This window comes from Pteropus vampyrus, unplaced genomic scaffold (assembly GCF_000151845.1).
Source record: "Pteropus vampyrus isolate Shadow unplaced genomic scaffold, Pvam_2.0 Scaffold42, whole genome shotgun sequence".
In the NCBI taxonomy this organism is placed as follows: Eukaryota; Metazoa; Chordata; class Mammalia; order Chiroptera; family Pteropodidae; genus Pteropus; species Pteropus vampyrus.
The window spans coordinates 295,201-308,247 of record NW_011888823.1 but is presented as its reverse complement, the minus strand read 5'-3'; positions in this window follow the sequence as shown (position 1 = coordinate 308,247).

Genomic DNA, 13,047 nt, shown 5'->3' with positions numbered 1-13,047 from the left:
TTCGTTTGACTTGACATTGACATTTTATGTGCGGTGCTGAGATAAAACAATGCCACAGTCCACCTGAGGTCAGTTGACTGTAGAAGAGCAGGATCATAAAATCTCAAACTCACTTAAATTTAAAATAATATTGAATCCATGAGTGTAGAATGTTCAGTCATATTAAATAATCGTAGTGGAATCTGCAGCATGGTTTATGGATTATACAGAGAGAGATGTTGATAGATCGACATCTATTCATTCCTATTATTGAAATGATGCCCAAATGAAGGAAATTTTAAATAACTGGGAATAAAAGCAAATGTGATTTATTTGGGAATGAAGTACCCTTTTAAAGATGAATTTGATTTATCTTTTGAATAATATATAGTTGGTTGAACTTAGTGCCATTATTCCTATAAGGAATCGCAGGAGACGGGACACAGTGACACCCCTACGCTATTTCTTTAGGAAGCAACGCTCTTCACTGTTTCAAACCAGGACACGAGCATATCCACACCTTCAAAGTGCTGCAGCTCCAGAGGGAGGAGTGACCGTCTCACCCAGGGAGGACCTTGATCAGATGGCCACCCACACGCCTCTCTTTTTGTGCCTTCTTCCATTATTTAGGGTTTTTTTTCTCTCCACATTGGCCTTTGTTTTGTCCATAATCCAGGAAAAAGAAAAATGAAAGCAAGAGGAAGGGAAAGTTGAATTGCAAGAAGCAATTGAGGAACTCTTGTCAGAGGTAAGGTCAAGGACAATTCAAGTAGAGGACAGTCGAAAAGGAAGCAAAGACACAACTCTGAGGAGGAAGACATCTTACTTTTATCTATTTTACATTAAAGGACCTTTACATTCCTTCCCATGGTGTGTCTCGAAGGACCTTCATTTCGGTAGTATGACAGAAACACATCTGGTGCCGCCTGCGTGACATGACATCTCAGAAAAGGTGTCCTGCTGAAGGAAACGATATCTTCTTGCTGGCCCTTCCTGGTAATCTGAAACTGATTCCCGCATCAGAAGTTCAAACTTTCTGAGCCCTACCAGGTGTCTGTAACAAGGATCTTTGCTATGTACTTGATTACTGTTATCAATTCACTATCTCTGCGTAGACAGCTAGACAGTTGAAAATCTTAGCTGAACATTGTGGGAGCCCCTGAAAGCCCTTTATCCAACTAATACTACACCAAGTCAACAGACATAGCAAGTAGTCCAAAGATCGAATAGTCAAGTGAAAACAGAATAGTAAAAGTGCATTTGTTCAAACCTGCATAGGCAATGTGACCAAACTATTATTTCCACTGTTACTGTTGAGAGTTCTATGAAAAACCATCAGGATGGTTTGGCTACAGTTGCTGAGTTTTAAGTCTTTAGATGACAGAGGTTATGCAAGGCAGTGTGTCTTCACAGTCATCTGTGGCCAAAGAAAATGCTGTTCATAAGGAACTGTTGATATTGACCTTTCAAATTGCTTTGAAGCTGTTACCACATCCTTTTGGCCTGACTATTACAGAAGTTATTTCCCTTTTCATATCTTGATAGACTTAGAAACTGCCCCAGGGCCATTATTTCAAAGGTGAAATTTCTCTTCCATCCTGTCCGTGATTTCTTTTTGCTCCGGGCACGAGGTTTTGTGAAATGGATGCAGTGACTTCGGGCTGATCCTCTATCTGGGTTTTGTAATGTGTTTCCTGGTAATTCACTGCGTTCCATCAGGAATATTCTTTGCCAGGATTATTCAGCGAGAGTCCCCAAGAGAATTACTTTCAGCTTTGTGGTTACTAGAGCCAACTGGAATTTCTTGCATCTCCCAGTGATTCATAGATTCCCATGGAGGGGCTGAGTCCTGGGCTGCAAGGTGCGTTTCTGCCCATAAATGCAAGACGGTGGGGGTGCAGCGTGGAGGAAAATGCCGAGGGCCACTTCTTTTGAATGTCTTTCCAATCGATTGGATAATTTCGGTCAAGCACTGACTTGGCGAAAAGAACCAAGGCGTGGGAGCTGTGTGCTGCCCTCCTGGGCTCATGATTAGAAAATCGTTTCATGAAAGAGGGAAACAGCAGCCCAGAGCTTGGCCACATGGAGAGGCGCATTCCGGCCGGGGCATCTGGGAGGAGTCATGGAGGGAATGAAACTGACTTGGGCTTGGCATGAGAAAGTCATGAGGAAGACTTAGGGGAGCATGAAGGGAAAGCTCAGGATGGTATAAGCAACTTGTCCTGGTTTTGCCTGGGACTTTTCCTGATTTTAGCGGGGAAAGCTCTCAGCCTGGGAAACCCGACAGTCCCAGGCAAGGTGGGTCAGCTGGGCCCCGCTAGGCGGGAAGGCTGAGCTAGCTAGCAGTTCTCTCCACCTTTGTGAGAGATGGCAAGGCGGCTTTTTTTTTTTTTTTTTTTTTAACATCCCAGAGAGCAGCTTTTAACTAATTTTTGGAAAATGAGTAATTGTATTATGATACTCTGAAATTATACAGTCATATATAGCCTAGGATACTCTGAAATGCCTCGGTTACTGGGAATCCAATGCGAATGACGGGCCCTACTGAGCAAGGTTTTGTCATGAGTTCTTGTAATGCATTCTCTTGTTGCCCAAATGGCCTCAAAGCTAAGGACAGTAAATTTCCTGTGGAGAGTTATTTGGTGACTGTGACCATCTTTTCTGGGCTTCAGCTTCTCTCTCGACAAGGGGAAATTATTTTCTCCTATAATGGATTTCTAAAATATTTTTAAGGAAGGGGTGCCTAGACCTTGGAACTTTTAGAACTCAGGATATACTTAGAAGTCTGAAATATCAGGACATGCCCTAATCTTTATATAGCATTTATTCTAAGTTTTTATTTTGTTTTGTTCTGCCTTTCAGTTGTTAAAAAAACATATTTAAGTATTATTTATTTGCTTATTTATACCTTATTCTTAAAAGGACCATCGGTGGAATAGCTCTGTTAGAGATTTCGTGGTCTAAATCGTAATGCATGAAACTTAATAAAAATGAGAATCAAATATAAAAATATCAAATTCCAACTGATCATTCACTTACATAATAAAATTATCTCTCCTATACAAAAGAGCCACTGAGAGGTAGGAACTGGCAGCCATCGATGCTGTTACCCCCTCGCCACAGTTCAGTGAGCACATTTAATCTTGAAGCACAGCTTCTGAAACTTGTTTTTATATCTTTCCCATTCCAAATACCTTGGCAGATTTAACTTGGGTTGTAGTGAAACTCCCTGCAGTTGGAGTCTGGGTTACATGACCAAGATCAAATTCCTAAAGAAACGAGAAGTTTCCCATGAGAAACATCTGTCTAAATTATTCTTTCCCCAGTGACCACTGTTGAGACTGGGTTTAGAAAAACGATAGACCGCTTCAAATCAATTCCAACTCCAGGGACTTGAGAAAGCATTAGATCTTTGACCAACCATCTATCAGATAGAAATGCTGTCCACCTCACACTTGTCCCACCGTGGTAGCAGAAAATGTCACCAGAGATCTAAACATCACATCTGTGTTTAATGCAGAAAGAAGGAGAAAGGCATCCATTCACTTTGTTTATTAGGAACCATGTTATGTTTCCCAGAATCCCTCTTGGTAACTTTCCTTAACATCACTAACGTGGTCAAAACCAGGTCACATTAACCCGACTACAAATAGGGCTTGGAAAGTGATTGACTTTCCATTCTCTACAGCAGGGGTCGGCAAACTTTTTCGTTAAAGACAAAGACTATAAGTATCTCGGGCTTTGAAGGCCATTTGGCCTTTGTCGCATCTACTCAACTCTGCCATGTCGTGCAAAAGCAGCCAGAGGTAACGTGTAAATGAATGAATGTGGCTGTATCCCCCTACAGCTTCACTTATGGACATGAATTTTGAATTTTATATAATATTCATGAAGTGTTATTTATTTTTTTGATCTTTCTTTAACCATTTAAAAATATGGAAATCATTCTCGGCTCACAGGCTATACCTGTGTGAGAGGAGGGTGAGAAAGGCTTTGGTAGCCCACTCCAGTGCTCCCACAAATAGGCTCTGTATCTTCAATACAGAATATTGGAAAGTGATGACAAGCTCAGTCAATCAAGCCAACTTTAATTTTCCTGAGATCAACAGGAAGTCAACTTCCAAATCTTGTTCTTCGTCACGAACAAATTGAAGTTTACCAGATATCTCTAACTCAGAAAATCTGTATAGCAGATCTTCTGGGCCAGGAGACCTTATATATTTTGCATATTTTGTTTGAGTTGCCCTAGAGTGACTATAAAACTAGATATAACCCGACATGAAAAACTAAAGTCTAGAACTGTAACCAGAAAATTACTGACACTATAACAGACATTTGCATAATTGCTCAAAGATCTATTTGTATTAGCTTTATGAAAATTCAGAGATAATACTACCTTAGATACCAGTTAAAGCAGGAGAGTGATATGTTAGATATGTTGATCTAATGATTATTCATTCTGAAAATATCTCTAAAATGTTACCTGTTTGTTCCCTTAAAACTTTCTATTCTCTTTTGAACTTCGTAGTTAATTTTCTAATTACATTGTGTGTATGTTATAAATTTATATATAATATAAAAAGATATGTTATACACATGCAAGCATAATATGTACATATGTGTACACATTAATAGATAGTATAATAACATAATTCTAATATATGCATTTATATATTGAAAAGGCTTGCATTTCTCCACTGTATGTTTTGGGCCTTTTTAATATATATACGTAATAGGACACTCCTCTTCTTAAAAAAAGAAATTTATTTAGTTACCTATTTGAAGAGTCTAGGGATTCAGCATGGATCCAGATGCTCAGATGATAGCATCAGAACTCAGTCGTGGTCCATCTCTCCTCTCTTCTCCCCACTGGGTTGACTTCACTCCACAGCTTTCTTCATGGTGGTAAGATGGGCACCAGCAGCTGCAGGCACACATCTGACCAGGCCAGCATTCCTGGAGGAAGAAGAGCTGCTCTTTTCCTAGGATTCTCACTAGACCGATGTGGATTACTTGTTCATCCCTGAACACGTCAGTATGGTGGAGACTTTGGAATATGCTGACTGGTCTGGCCTGGGGAGCGTGGTCGAATGTCCCACTCTTAGAGCGAGGGACATTGTTGTGTTGGCTCGCTTGTCTAAACCACATGGACAGAAAATAAAGGATAAGTAGTTCCCCAAACAAAAATCAGGGGGAATGGATTCTGGAAAGACAAAAACAATTGTTCACCACAATAACGTTAACATTTCACTTTTAACAAAAAAAAAAAAAATCAGGAAGAGAATGGAGACTCAAAACAAAAGGAATGGAAAAACCATGGGCATGTAAAGAATATGTTTTATAGTTAAGTGGGCATATGCCCAGCTAAAATTGGACACTTAAAAATTAAACATTTATTACTTTCAGTTAAACATGACCATTTGAATGCTTGCATTAATCTTTATTCCTTCATTAAACTCCACTGAAACGAGACTAAAGGTATAAAAATGTTAAAAAGTCAAAGAGAACAGGGAAAGAGTAAGAGGAGAAAGTGATGTTCAACACTATTTCGCAAAATAGAAAACACATAGACAAATGGTAACTGACTTGGCAGAATAGAAAAGGCAGACACTTCATGCCGGAGAGGGTTAAGGGGGAGAGTCCAGTAAGAAACAAGCTGATTCCTTCTGCAGAATCTCAGGCTGAGCCATGGAAGGCACCACCCATCTAAAATCAGGTGTGGAAGGAACCGAAACCAGAGAGCAGTGAGAAGTCTATTGGAGGGGCAGACTCTCAGGCTCCCTGCCCTGGCTCCTGCAGCTTGTCTCTCCTCTACCTGAATAGAGCCCAAGAGCTGTGCTCTTGGAAATTATGAAGAAACTCTGAGCTCTGGGACATCGGGGTCAATGGACAGGGATGGAGTGGTGAGGAGCCTTTAAAGAAGACTGAGTGACGATCTTCAGGTCGAGTGGTGATTCCCATAGCTCCCTTCTCACACTAGGTCCTCGTGATCCTGGGCATCCAGTTTTCTGTTACCCAATAGGAGAGTGGAGAAGTCCTTTTGCGGGAAGTCGGCCAACCCAAGAGAGAAGACCTAGGAATTCCAATCTTTGTGGGTCTCCATCTGCCATAATATAACTCATTATATTGCCCGCCGATGAGTAAACTCTGTCTACACAGAGCTGCTGGTCAGCTTTTTCGTGGCAGTAATGGACATCCAAGAATCGCCAGACATTTAGGAACAGCCTTCAGCCGAAGATGTAACAAACGAGAAACGTGGGAGAGATGGAGGGAGAGGGAGAAAACGTATGTTAATTTACACATCTTTAGAGAGATGAGAGAAAATTTTGCAACAAGAAAACAAGAACAGAATGCTACATAAAAAAAAAAAAAAATTAGAAAAAGAAAGTGACCTAACTATACAGAGATGATATAGAGAGGAGAAAAATAAATACGAGAATGTACGAGGGAGCCAAATTCTCACATTTGCACAGAAGTGAGCCAGCAGATGAAGTCTAAAAACAAAGTCAAGAAAGAGCCATTTCAGCACGGAATTTGAAATATAGACATAAATTCACAAAGAAAAAGCTGAATAAGTTGAAAATTGTCGAGTGGAAGTGGGGATTGAGAGCGAGGCAGGACACCGCTGCTTTTCATTATAAGCCTACATTCGGCTTACTGATTGCTTTTGCTAATAATCCAGGACTCTGATAATATTGAACTCTATTTTACCATTGTTATTAGCCTTAATAATAGTTTTAAAATTGTATGTCTACTTTAAAATAATAAAAAATATTAATACCTCGTATCTCAAAGACTACTTCCCAATAAGATGTTGAGATAGAAATGTACTAGAAGTCTCTCTGTTAAGTAATTAGTGAGAAAAATAGTGTTGATGGATGAGGCGGAGCAGGGGAGGGGTTTACAAGGGAACTCTTGGACTTAAGACATGAAGGCATTTGAAAGAATCTGGGACTTTCAGGAGAGAAAGCGAGAATTGCTCTTTTAAGAAATATGAGCAAACCGTTGCAGACCAAACTGCCGAATATTTACAGAGAGTTGGCAGATGTTGTAGAAATTGCAGTTGCTCTGTTTTTTTTAATCGTTTATATATCTTAACAATAGAAAGTCTGTTTTGATAATATTGGGAAATGAAGACTTGCTTTTCTCTTTCAATTGTAACCAGAGATGTTTGCTAGCATCAAGCCAGGCACTACTAATTGGGTTCTCGAACCCCGACCACCTGACCATTAAACAGGTCAGATGCTTGCTTTCTCAGTCTTACTTGCAGCTAAGCGTGCCCATGTATCCCTGTTCTGGCCAATGAAATAGAGAGTCTGCTTAGGGGCATCTGGGAAGTTTTTGCTTCCTGATAAGAAGTTGGTACATGGGGAGAGAGAGTCTCACATGCTGACTTAGAATGATGTCCTCTTGCAACCACAAGGCCAAGGCCAAGGAAATTTCCAAAGACACCAATTTCCAAAGCCCTGGCATCAATAAATCCCAAAGCAATACCGGTTACTGTCTAACTCGAGTCTCCCTATTTTGCAAGAACAAAAAAGCCAAGACGAAACTGGTTTCCTGTTTTTCACAACCCAAAGCATTTCTGCTTTTACCTTTGGTCCAAATATGTCGCTGTATTATTTTTATAAACAACATTACGATCTCAGTGTTTCGACTGTGTCGCCTACAGCAATTGAGCTGAAGGAAATTTATTCACTCACATCAACATGGTCATTCCATTGCTTTTGTCTATTTCTATGAAAGTTTAAAATAGCTTTTCAAGAAGTGTGTCTTGACACACACATGTTACAGATGTGATTAGTTATTGATCCCCTCATCCTTGGAGGGCACTAGAGTGCCAGGAGTCTTTAGGGTTGGCTGCTGGGGCTCCTGGGTCAGTGAGAAAGCCCTCTCTGGCCTGTCCTTTACCCTGAGCGCCATTAAGTGAAACGTACCAGGAGGACACGCTTTGGGATTTGCACATGGCGTTTACATGCATTGTCTCTCCAGGTCTTGTGGGAGTGTCCCGAAATCATTATCGATCTCATCTTCCAAATGTAGAAACCGAGTCTCTGGATAAGTTAGATATTTTGTGACTTAAAAAAAAAAAATCAGACATTCAGTCACTAAAAAAAATAACTTTACCTATTAGATTTGTGCCTAAATTCTTACCACGTAGGTCCATCTACATGGCGTGAAATTACATTGATCCACGTGGATAAAGGCTGGTTCAAATTGTGAAGGATTGGGACATACAGGGATGTTGATGGGTCAGAAAGAAATACTCCTCCCCCAGGCTAGCATTAGCACTCCCAGAAAGCAAATAATTACACAGGAAATAAAGTTTACTTTTTAACTGCGGTCCCAATTTTTTTTAATCGAGTGCCCCAATTCACACAGCCATCGGGTGGGTGGCGGTCAGAATTTGCAAGTAGGTCTCCAGGCTCATGCTGCTGCTGGAGAGAGAAGAGGTGAGTTTCTTATCCTCAGCTCTCCATTCTCCTTTTACACCTCCCTCTGAGCCGACGGGACAATGATGAACTTTCATTGCCCAGAGAGAGTGGTGGGAGGAGGGAGCTAATGGTTTGATGAGAAGGAAGGATGGTTTGGCAACCACAGGGCTGAGAGCCGAGAGAACGAGGGTGGCTCGGCCCACTCAGATCTCTTTACTTGTGGTCTGTGAAGATGTGACAAAACCCGAGAAGCCGGAACGGAAGACAGTAGCCACCTTGTTCTGCTGGACCGAGGCCCAATGCTTTGGCCCCCTGAACTCCGCTAGATGGCATCGCGCTGGCCCCTGTGCCAGCTGCTCACGCTGAAAAAATGGGGAAGAGTGTGCGTGGGAGCAGGCTGGGCTTGACCCAAGCGTGTGTGGCATTTCTGCTTGTTTCTTTAACTTCTGGGGCTCTTTGTCTGAGGCTCTCAGCCCTGAAACTACTGCTGCTCAGGATGTTTTATGTCCACTAAAAGAACACACCCTGTGGTTAAATGCAATTTGTTTGTGTGCTTTTAAGGCAATTGCTGATTTTCCCTTGTAGTTTAAAAGGTTTTTGTTATTATTGTCGCCCAAACAGTTAAACAGTTTTCATGAACTCCGGAAGTTATTTCTCCAAAGTTTTGTAATGTCAGAATGTCCTTTTCTGCTTTCCTTTCTCCCAAGCGGATGTGACTTCACTGCTCTGGAACTTTATGCCACGTGATAGCATCTAATGGTGTCATCGAATCTACCCTGCATCATAATTATCTAATGTGTCTTGTTTCTTCTTCTGGATTGTTAGCTTTCTGGGGTCAGGGGCTATGTATGATGTTCCCATTCTTAATGGTGCCCGGCGTAACGCTGAGTGAATAAAAACGATCAATCATTGTTGCCAACTGATAAAACAGTCAAGAAGCGATGTATTGTTTCACAGAGAACCTGAATAAATGAAAAAAAATCAACAAACAAAATGCCGTTTCACTATTGTTAAGTGGTAGAGGCAGAAGGAAGAAACAATAGATCATTTCAGAGGGAACTTTAGTTCCTTGATTTAGTAACTAGACAATCTTCTATTAACATGTCAATTATTTTTAAATGAATGCTTCTGACTGAACCTGGATTTAGGACACCTGGACTGTAATCCCAGCTCTGTGACTAGCAAACTGTGGAAACTTGGCCAAGTCATTCGAGCCTCTGAATATCAGTTTCCTCTTCTGTACAATGAAGGGATTGAAGTCGTCCTTAGGTCATCACCAAAGTTCCTTTCAGTTTTAGCATCCACCAAGTGTTGGCCTCCCTGTGCCATCTCGATGCCTTGGGCGCAGCGAACCCTCCGGAAATGCCTGTGAGTTAACTGAAGGAGTTAGTTAAGTGGTTTGACCTTAAAATTGTTTATTTTGCAAACTTTCTTTATTGATAATATAAACTAAATCTCAGCCAAGTTCCTCTTTACATTAGCACAAATATCAAATTGGCAGTTACTGACATTATGTATATTGGGAGTGTTCGTCACTTTTATATCTCTCATAGCTGGTACCTAGTCCACAAATTACGGATTTTTTTTTAGATAAAAGGCATATTTAGAGATCATTTTGTCCAGGGATTCTGAATCTGGGGGTCGCTAAACTGTTGGGCTTTAAGGGCTTCATGTACCCCTAAAACATAGTCCTCCAAATCCTGTCACTCTTTATTGCTTTCCTCTAACTTTTTTTTTATTATTAAAGCAGTACCACTACTTGAAATTATCATGTTTTTACTTTTTTCATCAAGTCTGTGCCTAAGTCCCTTATTTCTGTGTGCGTATGCACACACGCGTGCGCGTGCACACACACACAGACACACACAGACACACACACACACACACACACACACACATCCCCTGCTGGACTAAGCTCCGAGAGGGCAGCACCTCATTCTGTCTTATTCACCTCTACCCCTCCGTGCCCAGAACAGGGCCTGGCACTCAGCAGTTGCTCAATAAACATTTGTTGACTGAATGAATGTATAAATCCAAAATAGGTGGATTATTTTGGAACCAATCTCAATTCAATATTTCATCCCCCAAACCTATGAACCCAATTCCAAACTCCTTAACAAAATATGTAATTTATGAAGATTCTAGAATAATAACAAAAGGATGTAAAGAGATATCGCAAATACACATCAAACTTCCTAAAAATCCTCTTTACCCATCCATCTCTTCCACATCTCACACAAGTCAGATGTCTTGAACTTTCTTCTCTTTTTTCCTCAAAATTCTGATGCATGCTGGCTCCCTTGTCTTCCTCATTTCTTCAAAGTTCGCTGATATTGTCGCAAGTATCAATACTTCATTCCTTTCTTATGGCTGAATAATATTCCATCATATGGACATGCTACCTTCTGTTTACCTATTCATCAGCTGATGAACATTTGGGCTATTTCCAGCTATTATAAATAATGTTGTTATGAATATTCACACACATGTGTTTTCAGTTCTCTTGGGTGTATATCTAAGAGAGGAATTGCTGGTCATACGGTAACTCTCTGCTTAACTTCTTGAAAAACTTCTAAATTGTTTTCAACAGCTGCTGAACCATTTTCACCAGAAACGTATGAGGCTTTCAATTTCTCCATATCTTTGCCAACAGTTGCTTTTATCCACCTTTTTTATTACAACCATCTTGGTGTGAAGTGGTATCTCATTGTGATTTTGATTTGCATTTCCTTAATGACTAATGAGACTAATGACATCTTTTCATGAACTTATTGGCAATTTGTGTACCTTCGTTGGGGATATGTCTAATCAAGTCTTTCGTCCATTTTAAAACTGGCTTGTCTTTTTTTCTTGTTGAATTGTATGAGTTCTTCAAAAATTCTAGATACAATATGATTTGCAATTATTTTTTCACATTCTACAGGTTCTTTTTCACTTGCCTGACATGTCCTTGGAAGCACAAAAGTTTTTAATTCCGATGAAGTGCATTTTATCTACCCCAGATCTATTCTTACTTATCTTCTACATTAACATCCTGACCCTCAGGTAAATCAATCTAGCCTCTCTTGTTACTTCCAATTCTTCTTTCTACGCATTACCCTGATCTGTATAACAAAGGCCCTGAGGAAAGTAGAACAAATACAACACCTTCTTTACAACGTGAAATGAGAAGGAAAGTCTGTGACTTCCTATATCGTCATATTATTGTCCCTTTCAGATAAACAAAAATATTTAGGCACAATGCGTATTTTTCTGAGGGTATGGTTCTGTAGATTTATTTCAGCAGATTTTCGAAGCTATCTTTAATGCCCAGGATATGAAGAAATATGCATCTAGTTTCATTCTCTTGTTTTGTGGGAAAATGAGAACTATAGCAATCGAGTGACTTGGCCCAGGTCACCCAGCTTACTAGTGACAGTTTTACAGACACTCAGGTTTCCTTATCTTTCCCGCTCCTCCCTCATCAGCATCATTCCAGTGTACTATGCTTCCTATAGAACTTCCTTATTGTGGGTAAATTCTTCTTGGAGCAGCATATTAATCCAATTAAATAAATTTGACAATTAAATCCAATTTGATAGTTAAATTTTATCAAATATTTTTTTCCATCAGAGACAAAGACCCGTCAAAACCGAAGGGTATGTGGGAGCTGGGGAACAGGGCAGGTCTTGGTAGGGTGCAGAAGCATCAGTCCTGAGGCTCCTCTGAGAAAAATCACTGAAAAGTGGGGAAGGATGGTGAAGGTAAAAGCTACATCACCACCTTGCCTGGGTCTGCTGGAAACAAACTGCAGATTTAAATCATGATGTGCATATGTTGAAGCGTAGACAAGGAACCAAAGAACTTGGAACTTACTTAGCAAAGTTGGGGGACAAGAAAGATGGTACAATTGACATATAGAAAATTAAAGAAATTTATCTCTGTGCGACACTGAAAAAAATAATTTTAGAAACTTTCTGGTCAATTTTTCACTTCTGGACTTTTTTTTTTTTTCCCCCAGTCAGCAAAGAAATTTCTAAATGCTTGCATGGGCATCAAGGATAATACTTTGGCTAAAAGTTTTGTTTAGTTTAGAGATATTGTACTAACATTAATTTCCTGGTGTTAGTAATAGTACTATATTTATGAATGATATCAACGTGAGTGAAGCTGGGTGGAGGGGATTAGGGAATTCTGTACTTTTTTGATAAATTTCCTGTAAGTCTAAAATTATCTTAAAACAAAAAGTTAAAAAAGAAAAAAAAAAACTTTAGATCAATTTTTTAGTTTCTTGCGTTCCCAGAAATTTGTTTTAGCAGCACATTCACTGCAGAGTCCGTTTATCTCTCTGGTTATATTTTCCTTTTTATCCTCCCCCATGGGATCTTTGCTGGAGTTTCTAATTGTCTCTCTTTTGTTTTTCTTTTCTTTTACTCTTACACTGTTTGACTTAATCACAATCACAATTTCCCCCCAAACTCTTCACCTATTAGATATCCTATTGTGGACTCCCTCCCCTTTTGCCCTGAAGCACTTCCTTCCGGCACCTGCCTCTTCCTGTTAATGGGTCAGAAGCACAGCTCTTATTCTAAAGCCATCCTTTGCGACTCTCCTTGGTTGGATCAACTATTTTTGGGATTCTGTGTTTTTTGTT